At 42.5% G+C, this 17,041-nt stretch overlaps 1 protein-coding gene across 3 annotated transcripts in view; it reads left to right on the plus strand.

The window, feature by feature from the left end:
* AK5 (adenylate kinase 5) overlaps positions 1-17,041 on the plus strand; it is a 240,236-nt gene that overhangs the window by 177,613 nt on the left and 45,582 nt on the right. The gene's annotated exons all lie outside the window — the stretch shown is intronic.

The following is a 17,041-nucleotide window of genomic DNA, read 5'->3' on the forward strand; positions in this document are numbered from 1 at the left end:
AATTAAGTGTGGGATAAAATTCACTTGGGTTCACCAGCATCTTCTAAGCACCTATTGTGTTCCAGGTCATCTCACTTAATTCTGCAATCCTATAGGTTGGTGGTCTATCTCTATTACATATCTATTACACAGATAAGGAGACAGAGACTCAGGAAGGTAAAGGAACTGGTCCAAGGTCACATAGCTAATGAGTGTGAGAGCCAGATGTCCAGTTTTCCCCCATGGAAATCAATGGGGCTATTTGAGCAACAGTTAAAATTGCACAGAAAAGCACAAAATATTGTCAGAGCACTTTCCAAAACTTCGTACTTTTCCCTCTAATGATTCAAGTCTGTAGAAAAGTTAATACACCTACCTTTGCATTTTTCAGAAAAACATCTATTCATATTTAGAAATAATGAAAAGGTCCACACCTCCTCAAAGAGTGGGAAAAAGAATGGTTATCAGGATCCAAGAAATATAATTGGATAAACTTAGAATCTTGCACCCTAAAGTCGGGATGTTGCCTTGGAAATCTCTCACTAAATTTCCCTCCTTGTCAGATGAAGAAACTGAGTCCCAGAGAATTTAGAAGGTCTTATCACGGTCATTTAACCAGCTGGCAGCAGAGGGGAGACCAGGCCTCTCCCCACTCCACCACTCAGTTGTGTGGGTGGTTTCCCCGGGCTGTCTCCCACATTCAGTCACCCACCCAATACTGCCGGAGTATTGGACCTATGCTGGGCAATGAGCAGGGATCACAGAGCTTCCCTCCTAGATGGAAGGAAGAACTCAAGGAATTATTATCACACACGTAGGAAGGAAACAAAGAGCTGAAACAGAACAACCTGAGTTGAGTATCTGGGGTAGACGTGGGGGATCAGAGTGATCGGGCAAGTCTTCCCCGCAGAAGGGACCTGTAGGCAGGGAAGTAAAGGAGGAGATGGAGCAACCGGGGGACAGCAGCGGGGGCGGGGCCGGACTAACAGAGGTGAGAGGAGGAGGAATTCCAGCCAAAGAGAATGGCGTGTCTTGAGCAGTGAAAATTCTGGAGCCCAACCTGAGTTCTGTTTCTGACCTGCTTGCCTCTTGTTGACCTTAACCATGGAAGCTGGATGAATTCTTGCCACACTTTTCACATTCTTTTCAGAAAGACGGAGTACATTATTTCTGTTCCTTAACTGAAGAGAGACTCATCATCGAAATAGCAAAGAAAATGCCCCTTTCCCCTTAAATTTTAATCACTCTTCTTGGCATCAAGGCCATACACAATGAATTATACTTTCTGTTCAGCTTTTATCTTAGGGGCCAAATTAGGAAGAAGAGAGGCTCTTTAAACCTAATGTTCATTATCCAAAGAATGAGCCTTTATTATCACATGGAAATCTGTGTTTTTAATAATGTGGTCCAAAAAAACCTTCTAAAAATAGTAAACCATGTTTTGTGGTTATTATTTTCTCTAGCAATAATATTATTTCAGATTTACCCAGTTTACCACTCACAATTAAATTTTGAAATGTATTTTCAAGTATCACTTTTCTCTGTCTATATATAACTAAAGACCTTGGCTCACCTGTTACTAAGACCTGTGCCCTTCGCAAAGTCAAATAGCACAATATAAAATCTTTGGCCTCAGACAAAGCTTGAGACCCGCAAGGGTCCACAGACTACACTCCAAGAACTGTTGCTCTGAATAAGGGTTTTTCTCATATTAACCAAGTTCTTCTGTATTTTAATTTATTGGCCAGTTACTATTCCAGGAAAGATTTCTGCCTACCGTTTGGGTGGTAGAAGGTACAAAACCATTGTGATATGAGAAAAAATGATTGTTCTACCTCTAGGGTATTTGCTTGAAAATCAAGGCCTTAGTTCTAAACACTTCCTTGACAGATGGCAGAATGGTATTTGGGGCTGTATATTACAGGTCACTTTCAAGCTCGTAAAAATACTCAGGATGTCATAGCCACACCCATAGCGGTTTTGATGAGCCCTAATAAACCAGAGCCTATCAATTTCAGTGAAACAAGTGTGGTGTTGCCTATATGAGAAGATGATTGAACTTTTAACTTTTCAAATTATTGTCTTGACATCTACCAAGACACGTGGGGTTGTGGTATTAGCCAGAAACTAGGTTGCCATCCTCGCTATTAGACTGAAGATAAAAATCAATATCCCTAAAGCACCGTCCCCCTGCTTTAACATACCCTAGTTCCCTTTTGTCCACAGAAACGTGCAACTCCTTAGACTGACCTTCAAAGCCTTCTCCCCACTAGCCCCCATGTACCTTCCCATTTCGCACTCCAACCCTCCCTGAGACTGTGGCTGCAACCCCACCTGAGTTATCATTATCTCTTGAACTTCCCTCGGTTTTGCCAGTCCTGTCACTTGAAATGTCTTCTCCCCTAGCTAATGATGCCCCAAGGTCAGGTGGAAGTTCTAGCTCCCCGTGAGGTCTTCTCTAATTGCCAGCCTTCTTTCTGTGTGCACCTCCATTGCTTGTGTCGGCACCGCTCATTTAGCTACCCCATAATGACTTAGAAAAACAAATATTTGTTGGGATAATGAATTCTTTAGGAGGCAGTGTGGTCAGTTTCCATAACAACCAAAATAGCAATGGGAATTCTTGGACTGGAACTGACAGGCAGGTTGCTGCTGCTTGGAGCTGTTTTGGCAGGACAGTTTTCAGGTTAATTATGAGCCTCATCAGAAGCTCCTGACTCCATGGTAGCTGCTCCCCTCTCCTCCAGAAGAGCAGCACCAGCTCATCCCACTCCCCAAAGCTGGTGAAATTTCTTGCTCATTTGCAAAATAGTTTGAAGTCACGGTTAATAGTGCGGGCCACCATCTGAGTGGAAAACATGTTCGGGGAAAGTATACTGTCTGGACAGAAAGGAAAAGCAGCAAGGATGGATCTAGTTAGCCCTTCGAATGTGGTGTGAGTATTACCTCTTTGTTCATGGAGAAAGCAGCTCAGTCACTGTTTCTAGAGAAATACTTTCCACAGGACAGATAAGGGATCTCACAGGATCAGGCCAGTGATCAAAAGGATTGAAAAAAGGTTCTCTGGACGTTGGTAGCTCACACACAAGACATAAGAACTGTGCTGATGTACGAGACTGGGGCTCAGTCATGGCTGAAAACGGAGAAGTATTTGGATAGTGTAAAAATGTCCTTTAAAGAGCCTCATTATGTCCCACTGACAGGCTCCTACAGTTTTCACAACCTTTTCTGGTACATTTCTTTCCTTTCTGTCTCTCTCGTCTTTTGGGTTTTTTTTTTAATCTCTTGATCATTATCTTGCTATTATCCAATCTATTTTGGCTTCTTTTTCCCTTCCGTGCTTTTCATAGCCTGCCTGTGCCCAAAGTGTGACATAACCTGAATTCCCATTAATTCCTATCCAAAGCTTTGGTAGAAGTGCTTTAATTTGGGAAATCATCTGGCTTTACAGGGGAGGTGTGATGCTAATGGCATGACGGTCAAGACATCATTCTGTGACTATAACTTTCAGGATGTCACGGTCACAGATGGCTCTGTGTACCTTAGCGTTAGTACTGATAAACTGCTTTTAGGTAGTAAGCTTCAGGACGCACTGCTACAATATTTTGTGTTATTCTGTGTATTTTTAACCCAGTGCAAACTAGTCCTATTTATTTCCTTAAGGAAAACTGTAGAAATGAGAATTTTTCCTTAAAATTCAATATTTTTTAAAAGATTTTATTTCTTTCTTTGAGAGAGAAAGAGAGAGAGGGCACAAGCAGGGGAAGCAGTGGGCAGAGGGAGAGGGAGAAGCAGACTCCCAGCTGAGCAGGGAGCCCAATATGTGGCTCAATACCAGGACCCCAGGACCATAACCGGAGCCCAAGGCAGACACTTAACCAACTGAGCCACCCAGGCACCCCTCAAACTCAATATTTTAATGCCTGCCATTATTTCACTATAGCCCTGATGTCATTTCATTGTTGCCCTGTTATCAAAGAACAGTAAACTAATGTAATCTTTAGGGAATATTTTCTTGGGACCCAGATTAAACATCTTCATGACATCAATGCACATATTTGGTTAAATAAAAAATGAAAAACAAAGCTGATTGTTTTAACTTGAGGTAGCTGTATTAGAAGCCAACATTCATTGAGCAGCTAACAGACACTAGATACTGTATAAATAATGTTATCTTATTTAATGCTTGCATCTACCCTATGGGGTAAGTACTATCCCCATCCTGACTTTTTTGGTAAGATGGTAGAGAGTTAAGTAATTTGCTAATGAGTGATGGATCTGGGGCTTGAAAGCTTGGATTTTATCATTGGCAACAAATGCTGCCAGTTTTTGTCCTTGTCCTTGAAGCCCATCCTATTGTGACAGGCTTACTTTATTTCTTTTCAATAAAATGTCTGCTAGATACTCAAGTCTGAAAATCCATAGTTTATCTGTTAGTCCATCTTTCAGAAGGTAAAAATGGTGTTCAGCAGGACACCTGGGTTCAGTCAGTTAAGCATCTGCCTTCGGCTCAGGTCATGATCCCAGGATCCTGGGATCGAGTCCTGCACTGGGCTCCTTGCTTGGCGGGGAGCCTGCTTCTCCCTCTGCCTGCTGCTCCCCCCTGCTTGTTCTCTTTCTCTCTGGCAAATAAATAAATAAAATCTTTTTTTAAAAAAGGGAAAAAATGGTGTCCAGCTAGAAAAAGCAACTAGTTAATCAACTCCAACAATCACACAGTGTTCTTCCTCAAGAAAGCCAATAACCTAGGTGTGGTAAAGCGCTCTGTGCACACTTCACACAAAATATTAAAATGACTTATACTTAAGGGCTGAAATTAAATAAAATTGATCTTTTATACTGCTTTATCAAGGGCATTCTTAAGTAACCCTGGCATTTTCTTTTTGTTTTACTGTGAGTTCATGGTGATGAATACATGTAATAGAATTGGATGCAGCTGTCTTGATTCATGTTGTGGTTTTATAACAATTGCTTCTGTACTGTTAGTGAAAGAAAATAGCATCCAAGTGTTGTAATGAAAATAGGGGACCGCCCCCCCAAAATACAAAAACACAGGGCACCTGGGTGGCACAGTGGGTTGAGCATCCCACTCTTGGTTTCAGCTCAGGTCATGATCCTCGGGTCATGAGATCAAACCCCACTTTGGGCTCCATGCTCAGCACAGAATCTGCTTGAGATTCTCTCTTTCCCTCTCCCCCTCCCCCCGCTCTCTCTCTCTCTCTCTCTCTCAAATAAATGAATAAATCTTTTTTAAAAAATACAAAAACACTAATTCAAAGGGATACATGCACCCCTATGTTTACTGCAGCATTATCTACAAGAGCCAAATTATGGAAGTAGCCCAAGTGTCCACCATAGATGAATGGATAAAGATGATGTGGTGTATATACACACACACACACACACACACACACACACACACACACACACGCCGTAGAATATTATTCAGTCATAAAAAAGAATGAAATCTTGCCATCTGCCATGACATGAATGGAGCTAGAGAGTATTATGCTAAGCAAAATAAGTCGTCGGAGAAAGACAAATACCATGTGATTTCACTCATATGTGGAATTTAAGAAACAAAACAAACTATCATAGAGGGAAAAAAGTGTCAAACCAAGAAAACAGACTCTTAACTATAGAGAACAAGCTGATGGTACCAGAGGGGAGGGGGGTGGGGTGATGGGTAAAATGGGTGATGGGGATTAGGAGTGCCCTTGTGAGACGAGCACCGGGTGTTGGATGGAAGTATTGAATCATTACATTGTACGCCTGAAACTAATATAACACTGTATGTTAACTATACTGGAGTTAAATTTTTTAAAAAAGAAAGAAAAAAATAGAGGACCCCACCCAGCCCCCAGCATCTGTGACCACACTTTGAGAACCATTTAGGATTAATTGAGGTAGGGAGTATGTTAAGCAGGTGTATGAAACCCTATACTTAGCATTTGGGAAATCTTGGAGGAGAAAATAGTCCCTTGTGCCTTATTTTCACGTGTCCTTTCAAAAGCAAATAACCTCACAAACATGGGCAAGGGGTGAAGGATAAAGGGGTGCATCTACTGAAAGTCCATTTCTCTGGGCTGCTGTGGGCCTGGAGAAGCCCTGGATGTTTCTGTGTAGGCAGCAGTATGAGGAACGCCTGAAAGGAAAGCCTGGGTACTAGTCAGAGGTGGATAAAGAAGAATGCATCAGGAGGACCCACAGGAGATCCAAAGCAGGGGCTAGATGGAGGTGGAGGGTACCAGTTTCAGGGATCGATAGCACTGGAAGAACCAGGACTGGAGGAAGAGTGTAGAAAACCCTTCAGGTGGGAGAAGAGCCCTGACGTGGAGACTAAACTTTGAGCTTTAATTGGTCCCATCAGGCTGCTATCACAAAATACCATAGCCTGGGTGGCTTATAAACAACAGAAACTCATTTCTCACCATTGTGGGAGGCTGGGAATTCCAAGATCACGACACTGGCAGATTTGATGTCTGATGAAGGCCTACAGCCTGATTCATCGACGGCTATCTTTTCCCCTAACATCACATGCTGGAAGGGGTGAGGGAGCTCTCTGAGGCCTCCTTTAAAAAGGCACTAATCTTATTTGTACAGACTCCACCCTTATGACCTAATCACCTTCCAAAACTCCACTTCTTACACCGTCACATTGGGCTTTAGGATTTAACATATTGATTGGAAGGGGACACCAACATTCAGTTTATAGCAGAAAATGGACTATTGTGGTTATCAGAATTATTGGATTAGACTAAGAAAACTCAGACTAGACTCAATTGAGTTTCTACTATGAAATGAAAACAGATAGGTCATCAGCTAGACTGGGTTCAGAGAAAGAAATATGTTTCCATATGACTGTCAAACCTGTGGTCTGCCCTAACTGAAACATCATCTCTGCTCTGGACGTAGACACATGATTGCCACAGCCTTTTCTCCATGAAGGCATACAGTTATTAAGTGCCCTTTTGGCACTCTCCCGGCCTGACATCTGTTTTTTCAAAGTCCAGGCCATTCAGGATGGGAGAGTAAAGGAAGAGAGACATTGGTCCACTTTCCAAGAGAGCCTCAAGTACATTTACAAACCAATGGAACATCTTTCTTTTTTTTTTAAAGATTTTATTTATTTATTTGACAGAGATAGAGACAGCCAACGAGAGAGGAAACACAAGCAGGGGGAGTGGGAGAGGAAGAAGCAGGCTCACAGCAGAGGAGCCTGATGTGGGGCTCGATCCCATAATGCCGGGATCATGCCCTGAGCCGAAGGCAGACGCTTAACCACTGTGCCACCCAGGCGCCCCGGGACATCTTTCTAATGTTGGAGAAATGCAGGCATTGTGTGCTGACAATGAACCTATTTAATAACATAAACCTTTTCACTGCAAAAAGGCTCTAAGTAATACTGAACAGAACAAAACACTTTCTTCATTTAATCGGACCAAATTAATAAACCTTTATCCAGGGCTTACTATGCTTAGAGAACTACGAGGTTCAAAAAGACATTTAACAGTCCTTGGAACACTGCATGACATGGCAGAAGTACAGGGTTTTTTCCATGTTTTTAAAATTATTTCCTCAAGAAAGGAATGTTGCTGAGTCAATCGAGTTATCCAGAAGGGCAAATTACTGCTAAAAAGAAAAGCACACAAGTGAATGACTTTTACCAAGTAAAGGGTTTGGGGACCTCACGCCATCACACTCATTGTCACCCAACCTATTTCTTGAAATCTTTTTGGAGGGGGCGCCTGGGTGGCTCAGTTGGTTAAGCGACTGCCTTCGGCTCAGATCATGATCCTGGGGTCCCAGGATCAAGTTCTGCATCAGCTGAGCTCCCTGCTTCGCAGGGAATCTGACTCTCCCCCCTCTCCTGCTCTCTCTTTCTCTCATTCTCTCTCTCTCAAATAAATAAATAAAATCTTAAAAAAAAAAAAGAAGAAATCTTTTTGGAGGCAGCATTAACTTACCAACACAGTCACCTGGTGAAGATTTAGTTACTCAACCTGTTCACTCACCCAAGGCCACATCTCGGGGCCTGACTCACTGAAAGCTTCCTTTGCTTGTTGTGAGACCCACTAAGAATGATCAATGCCACAGACTCTAGAAGGACGCAGCACTGGAAATGAGAGAACACCCAGAATCTTATGTTTATATCCAACCTCTGTGTGCCCTTGGGCCATCTCTTAGCCTCTCTGAGTTTCTTTTAAAATGGCAAAATAATATTTGTTTTATGTCTACCCCAAATTTGAGCTGCCAATGAATTGACACGTTGCTAACCATTCTCTTAATTGGAAACATGTACAACAGAGACATAGCCCCAAGGAAGTAAAGTGTGAAGGCCACTGAATAAGTCCAAGTCCTCATCTTCTACCTCCCATATATTTAATTACCTAATAATAGTATTAAAACTAACATGTACTGGTGACTTACTTCATTGTAGATACTGTGTTGCCTTTTTACATATTATCTTATTTATTTCTCACATTCATGTTCTTTCCCATTTACAGATGAGGAAGTAGAGGCTCAGAAGGTTAAGGCAGTTTCCCAAGGTTACACAGTTAATAATGACAGAGTTGGGACTCCTACCCCACTTTCCTAGACTTCAAAGCCCAAGCTCTAAAATGTAGTAAGGACAGGTTATGGGAGTAGAGTGGGTGGGGGTTGAGTGTGCCATAATTATGTGAATAAATACCTCAGGTTCCTATTTGACTTTGTTCCTATGTAGCTAGCTATTGATGTCTGAAAGCAAAGACAAAATAATAAGACATCAAATGGATAGCAGTGAAACAGACCTCTGAGTGCCTCAGCCATGTTCTGCCAATTATTTGCAATTCCATAATAACTTCAAAACAGGAAACAATTTGAAGCCATAATAGTATCTGAACCGTCCTGAACACCGGGCCCCCAAAGCACATTGATTTTGGAATACACACTGCATCTTTTTATCAAGAAGGCATATCGTGGGTACCTTTTTTGTGAGTGTTACCAAAAGTATTTCAAAGAGCCAAGGGCAACAATGAGCAAGTGTTTGAGAATGTGATTCTGGGTGTATCTGAAGGAACCTGGTGCTTCTCAGATTATCGTTGTGGGTTGACCACATATTGATTTCAAACAATAGCTTAGTTTGAAGGGGAGGGAAAAAATAGCCTAGGCCAGGGGATATACAGACTTCAGGGAGGCTGTGTAACTCCCTAATGATAAAAAATATTTTCTCACCACTATATTAAATTCTCCCATTAACTGTATTCCTTTGGGTGACTTTCATTAATTCATTTGATACATTTATTGAGTTTCTACCATATATCAGCAAAGTTGATAGGCATAATCATACAAAGATGAAAGATCTCAAGGAACTCATTCTAGGGAGGGAGCAGATAACCCGCACAACCTGGCACATGTCATGGCAACAGCACGGGTAATGGGAGGAAAGACCGAAGTGGGTGTGTGGGCGTGGAGAGGGTAGTCAGCTGAGTCTGGAGAAAGAAAAGGAATTGGCCAGCTGCTAAGTGGGAAGAAAGTTGGCGTGGGTCCATGGCAAGGAGAGGGAACACGTGTGCGAGAGCCTCAGAGGTGAGGGGGTGGGAAGCTGTGAGAGACAGAGCTGGAGACAGATGCAGGGTCCAGGGCAGGAAAGGCTGAGAACACCCAGCTAACAAATACAAACTTCAGCCTGTAGCAACGGGGAGCTGTCAAGGCTTTTGCTCTGTCACATACTCTGGAAGCGGTGAGAGGGAGCCTGGGCTGCAGCAGGGAGGCCAGCCAGGAGGTCAGACGGATGGTCATGCAGGTGAGGAACAAGGAGGCTGTTGAAGTGGAAAAGAGGCAACAGATCCAAAAGATTACAGGAAGTAGAATCAATAGGACATAAAGACCCATTGTGTTGGGGTGAATGAGAGCAATGAGCAGGACTCAGAAGTGGCTAATTTAGATGACCAGATAAGCAGAGGTGTCATTCAAGGAGATAAGGCATGTGGAGAAGAAATGAGTTTTGAGAAAGTGATGAAGAGTTGAGTTTTAAACATTTTAAGATTGAGATGCTTATGGGACATCCATCAGGTAATGTCCATTAGACAAGAGGGTTTTTTAAATGTAGTACTCAAAATTTTACAAGTCCTGGCTATAGACACAGATGTGGAACTCGCCAGGATACAACGGCAGTGAAACCACGCATGTGCAAGGGATCACCCCAGCGAGCTTACGGACAGTGAGGCTGGAGGGAGGCTGAGACCTGAAGTCTAGGAAACGCCCGTGCCAGAGTCCAAGGAGGAGAAAACAGAGAGGAAAGCAGAGTATCAAGAGCAAATGGTGTCCTAGCAGGCAAGGGAGGAGAGAGTTTCCATGTGGGCAAGGTTAAGTAAAATGTGATGAGAATTGTCTGTTGAATTTGGCAACCACAGAATTACTGGTGCCTTTGGTGAGAGCAGTTCCAGTGGAACAGAAAGGAGTAAAGCCAGCTGGTTGAGGGCACTTGGGAGGTAAGGAAATGGGGATGCATATAGACTAACTTGCCAGAAACTTGGCTCTGAGAGAAAGCAAAGACTTAGAGCCGTATCTAAAGGGAAAGAAGGTCAAAAGTGGGTACAAAAGCATGAAGCATGTTTACAGAGAGAGGTAGTAGTGGGGTGCCTGGGTGGCTTAGTCAGTTAATCGTCTGATTCTTGATTTCAGCTCAGGTCATGATCTCAGGGTTGTGGGATCCAGCTGCATGTCATGCTCCTCGCTCGCCACCGAGCCTGCTTGAGATTCTCTCCTGCTCCCTCTGCCTCTGCCCTCCCCCCCCCACTCGCATGCTCTCTCTCTCTCAAATAAATAAATGAATCTTTAAAAGAGAGAGAGCGGAAGTACAGAGTCTAGTTAAGAGCACGACCTACTTGAGTTCACTGCCAGCTCCCCTCTGTCCTGGCCGGCTGACCTTGGGCAACATCCTTACACCCACTCTTCCTCAGTTTTCTCTCCTGTAATGTGGAAGTAATGATTTTATCTGGGTCATAGCGTTGATGTGAGGATGAAATGAGTTAACATATGTCACAGCGCCCCTAGTAAATATTCAACAAGTATTAGCTACTATTACAACTATCATATGGTGAGTGAGGGGAGACAGGCAATGAAAAAGAGAGGATCCAGAGAAAGGGGAGGCTAGGATAGGATGGGAAGTAAATTGAAAAGAGGTAAGGACACCTACAGGAGGGGGGCGGGGCATGACAGCGTAAGAGGTTGGGTAAGCACGTCTGTTTCTAGTGTCATTTTTTAAAGTAAGCACTCCCTAAGGGACTGACCGGCTCAGTAGTGTTTTCCCTGGAGCATCTGGGGTTGGCTGGGGTCAGGGAAGCTGAAGTGGGAAAGTATCTCTTAGGCCCTGGGCTTACACCTGCCTTTTGGCTGCCATTTCCTCTTGTGGACACATTATGGCAGTTGTTTACAACACAACCCAGATTTTACTGTAGGAGGCTGTATTTAGCCTTGAGGAATAAAGCAGAATAACAAGCCAGTGATTAAGGCGATGGTAACTGTTTCAGCCTTCCCAAATGTAACATTCCCAAAGTACTTCCCTCTCATTTTGCTCTAGACTCCAGGACTAAGAGTCTCAGAGCACTTTTTTAGTTGTAAATGAAACATATTTCAACCAACCCTCAGGTGGTCAAGGCAATGAAAGATTCTCTCCTCTTGTAACTGAGCGTAGCTATTTTGTGTTAAAAGGACATAGTTCTGTGCCCCAGTTGATTTATTGTTTCATATTGTCTGGGGCACTGACTCTAAAGGCAGTGTTCCTCGTGGCTCAACTGTGCTGTGTAGAATGCCTTCCACCGGAAAGTGGATCACCGTGTCAGTGCCACACACCTGCCCATCCACACCAGCCAAATGACCTCAATTTAAAGTGGAAGGAACTTATTTGGTCCAATTACATATTTTCCTGCACGGACTAGCTCTTACAGTAAATGCGTGGAAAGCTGGCATGGACAGAGCAGCAAGCAGAACATAGTCTTATTTGTCTTGGAAATCCTCAGCTCGGTCTGGGTGGAGCTGTTAAGGCAGACTCTGAGACGGCCCCTCATTCCAACATTTATTGAGAGAGGAAGAGAATATTAAGCAGTGAGAAACCTGGCTAAGCCTGACCAGCAGTCTCCTAGAATCTACTCCCGGAGACTCCTTCTTCCACTGACTGCTTGCTTGAAGGCAATGATGGCCTTTGATTGGAAAACGGTTTTTACTAAATCTCCTAGAAGACAAAGACCATGCCCTTTCTTTTTCCTTTTTTCCCTTCTTTCTGCAGCACCTATCAGGATACCTGGCACTTAGTAGGCATTCAATACATATCTTCAGAAAGAATGAATGAATGGATTAAAATGGAATGGAAGATATAAAGACTTCATTGTCGGAAGTAAATATATTAATTTGTCTTCTACCAATAACCTTCTTAGAGTCATAATGATAAGAGCAGAAGTATCAAGTAAAGCTATAGGGCTTGGCCATTTTTTTTTAAGATTTTATTTATTTATTTGACAGAATGAGAGAGAAAGAGAGCACAAGCAGGGGGAGCAGCAGGTAGAGGGAGAGGGAGAAGCAGACTCCCCGATGAGCAAGAAGCCCGATGCAGAGCTCGATCCCAGGACCTGAGCTGAAGGCAGATGCTTAACCGACTGAGCCACCACGGCACTCCATGGGGCTTGACCATTTTTAAGAACCAACCATAACTAAGAGACTCTTCCTCTGGTTGGGTCCTGAAAGATCAATACGAAGTCTTTATGAAGCCTTCCTGGCCCCTTCCCACAGAAACAAAATAAAAAATGTCATGCCTTTAGTAAATTCTGCCGGGTAAAGTACCATGTGGTTTCTCTATCAGAATCAAGTTCCAGTCCATCACTGTGTAACTGGCATAGATGCCAGGAAGCAAAATACAAAACAATAGCTGGCAAATCATTGACCTTGATGCTGCTGATTCCAAGTGTTACCATCATTCAAAGAAGGGAATGCAGACTAGAGTTGGTTTAATGTTAATCTGCCCTTGAAGATAGGAGAACAAGAAAAGGAGGAGAATTTTAAAAAAATGTTCCCATCCCTCAAGGAGCTTATAATCTATTTGATGAGGTGAGAATTGATGTTTATGAAAACTTTAGATCTACTACAGGACAGTGTAGAGTTAACTGCCGAACTATTTAGTGAGTGTTAGAGGGATGGGAGGACAAAGAAAGCAAAATGGCTCAATGGTTGGGAGCCCCTTCCGGGGGAGTCTGAGAACCAAGGGGAGCCTCAGAGAATGGATGGGATCCCCTAAGCTTGAAAGAGGGCTGAGGAGAGAGGTCTTCCAAGAAGGGAGATTTTAAGCAGGAAACAAATTATAGTAGTAGGAATATGCCCTTCATGGTCCAGGAACAGGAAGAAGATGGACCAAATCATAGAAGTCCTGAATGCTGAGAAATAATGTGATGTCGACCAAGGAGGAGTCCAGGGCTGGTGAACAGGCAGGAAGCACCAGAAGGGAAAAACTACCCTTGATGAATTTGCTCGACTTTTATTATTTCCCACTCCCTCATTTCTCTTTGGACTCATGCAGCCAAAATCTCTCCTAAAACAGATTACCACATTTTTTTTTAATTGAAGAACTTCTTTTCTTTCTTTTTTTTTTTTAAAGATTTTATTTATTTTTTTGACAGAGAGAGACAGCGAGAGAGGGAACACAAGCAAGGGGAGTGGAAGAGGGAGAAGCAGGCTTCCTGCTGAGCAGGGAGCCCAATGTGGGGCTCGATCCCAGGACCCTGGGATCATGACCTGAGCCAAGGCAGACACTTAACGGCTGAGCCACCCAGTTGCCCCTGAAGAACTTCTTTTCTTTTTATAAAAATAATACATCTTCGGGGTGCCTGGTTGGCTCAGTTAGTTAAGTGGCTGCCTTCAGCTCAAGTCATGATCCTGGAATTGAGCCCCGTGTTAGGCTCCCTGCTCAGCAGGGAGTCTCTTTCTCCCTCTCCCTTTGCTCCTCCCCTCCCCCCACCTGTGCTCTCTCTCTCTCTCTCTCTGTCTCTCTCAAAATAAATAAATAAAATCTTTTAAAAAAGTAAGATATCTTCATCTAGAAAACATGTATCAATCTCAACAAATCACCCAAAATCCCAAAGCTTAAAGATGAATATTATTAAGATTTTTATTTATAGTCCTCTTAATTTTTTTCTATGCATATAAATTTTTTAAATACACATTTTTCATCAAAATGAGACCATGCAACTTTAAATCCTACTTTTTATACCTAACAAAATATCTTAGGGGCCTTTCCAAGATCCTGAATACACTATGTCATGTCTTGAGGTTTTCTAGCAATTGCACTGAAACAGAAAAACAGAAAAATCACGAGTGTTTAGCTTGATAAATTTTCACTAAGTGTCACATTCATCTTACCAACATGCAGATCAAGAAATTGAACATGACTAACATCCCAGAAGTTTCCTTGTGCCTCCTCCTATTCACTGCCCCCTGCAAGAAATACCAAAGATATTTTTGAACTTTATATAAACGGAATCATACTATATGTATCTGTATCTGTCCTCTTTCAATACGTCATTTTAATGACCGCACACTATCTTTGAATTGCTGTAATTTATGCAGTTTATTCCTATTGTTATTCATTTTCACCAATTTTTTGCTTTCATTTAAAATTCTCTAATGAATATCTATGTACTGAACAGTGATTTTTTTTTCCTTACGATAAATCCACTGACTAAAAAATTTAAGACTTTTGACTTACGTAACAGATTGCCCTTCTGAAAGATTTGCCAATTTTATATTCCCATCATAGGATATAAGACTTCCAATTTCCGTGGTATGGCCCAAAATTGAACACAAAACCCCAGATGTAATCCAACTAACATCCACCATAAATGTCTCTACTGGTCTTAAATATCCTCACTTCCTTTTACAGTACATAAATAGACCGCAAGTACGAATATTCTCTACGTTCTCTGACAAAGACGAAAATGTAGAATGATAGTGCTGGAAATGACCTTGGAATTTATCTGGTCCAACAAGCTTATTTTCAGATGAGAATACAGAAGCTCAAAGAGGAGAAAATGTCAGCTCAGACAGATTCCCAGTGAAAACCAAACCAGAAGGCCATGTGTAGAAAAAAAGCTGCAATGAAATAAAACAGGGGCGCCTGGGTGGCTCAGATGGTTAAGCATCTGCCTTCGGCTCAGGTCACGATCCCAGAGGTCTGGGATCGAGCCCCATGTCGGGCTCCCAACTCAGCAGGGAGTCTGCTTCTCCCTCTGCTTCTCCCCCTGCTCTCTCTCTCTCTCTCTCTCTCAAGTGAATAAATGAAATCTTTAAAAAAGAAAGAAAACAAAATGTATTTCTGGCAGCTACCTTTGGGAAGTAGGATTATGGGAGATTTTTCTTCCTTTTACTTTTCTGAATTATATAAATCTCCAATAAGGAGCATATATTTCTTTGACAGTAGAGAAAAACTATTTTCTTTAAAAGAAGGAAAACATAGAAAGGAGAGACTAATTTTGTAAATTGCCTACTATATTCGTTTAATGCACGCCTAAGATCATAGTGTAAAGTGGGCTTCCAAATAGGGAAAAAGGTGGCTTGATAAATTTAAGATGAATTTGGATGAGGCAGAATACTCTAGAACAATGAATTCTCAGAATTTAGAGCCCAAATAAGAATAGCCTGACTGGGGGCGCCTGAGTGGCTCAGTCATTTAAGCATTCAACTCTTAATTTCAGCCCAGGTCATGATCTCAGGGTTGTGAGATCAGGCAGATGAGCCTACTTAAGATTCATTCCTTCTACCTCTGCCCCTCCCCCTCCCTCTCAAAAGAAAAAAAAAGAAGGAAGGAAGGAAGGAAGGAAGGAAGGAAGGAAGGAAGGAAGGAAAGAAAGAAAGAAAGAAAGAAAGAAAGAAAGAAAGAAAGAAAGAAAGAAAGAAAGAAAGAAAGAAAGAAAGAAAAAAAGAAAGAAAGAAAAGAAAAGAAAAGAAAAGAAAAAGAGCCTGACTGAAACAACTTTTGGAAGGCTCTAGTCTGTAAGCTTGGTGAGTCAGGTCTGGAAAAGGCCCTGGAGATCTCTGGGTGAAGAAGAAAAGGACAGATTATTTAGTAGTATTTATACTACAATTTGGAAATCCTGTCTCTGTCTCTGTTTGGAGATAGAGTTAGGATGGAGATGGGGCTGAGATGGGGATGGGATGGGATGGGATGGGCTGGGATTAGAATGGAAATGGATTTAGGATGGAGAGCAGTTTGTCCTAAGAGCTATAAGAGCTCACAGCATCGTGTGGTGGAAATGTTTAGGAATCACTACCTTGGTGCATGCTGTTTCCTCTCACCCAAGACTTGAACCCTCTTTGTCTTGTCTCTATCTAAAAGCTAAAGTCATGGAATCCAATTCCAGAGTCTTTTCTTAATTAGACATTTCACACGTCTTTCTATGCCTTTCTATGCCAGAATCTTTGACTGTTAGAACTGTCACAACAGAGATGAAGTCATGTCCGTAAAGTCTCCAGGTTAGTAAGTGGTGGAGCTGATAGGTTTGCTAGTTTTAACAAATATAAATACAAGACAGCTAGTTAAATTAGAATTTTGGATAGACAGTGATGGTGTGTAGTGTAAGCACATCTGATGTAATAATTAACTGGATGTCAGCTGGCAACCCTATGGGGCCCTCATGAAAGCTTGGCTCCTAGTTGACTGAAGGCTGTGCAGTGCATTTCTGAGCGGCAGGTGTCCTGATTTCCAGAATGACCTTACATGTGAAAGGCTGTAGAGCTTAGCAGTTACCAAGGCACAGATGTGACCTTGGACACAGATTTTTAACCTGTATAATAGGGTTACAAGTAGAACTTGTAGCCACTTGAGTGGCTCAGTTGGGTAAGCGTCTGCCTTTGGCTCTGGTCATGATCCCAGAGTCCTGCGATCCTGTCCCACATTGGGCTCTCTGCTCGGCGGGAGCCTGCTTCTCCCTCTGCCTGCTGCTCCCCCCTGCTTGTGCTCTGTCCCTCTCTCTCTCTCTCTGTAATAAATAAATTAATTAATTAATTAATCTTTAACAACAAAAACAACAACAAA

Source organism: Ursus americanus, chromosome 12 (assembly GCF_024610735.1).
Source record: "Ursus americanus isolate L20-20 chromosome 12, mUrsAme1.1.p, whole genome shotgun sequence".
Taxonomy (NCBI): domain Eukaryota; kingdom Metazoa; phylum Chordata; class Mammalia; order Carnivora; family Ursidae; genus Ursus; species Ursus americanus.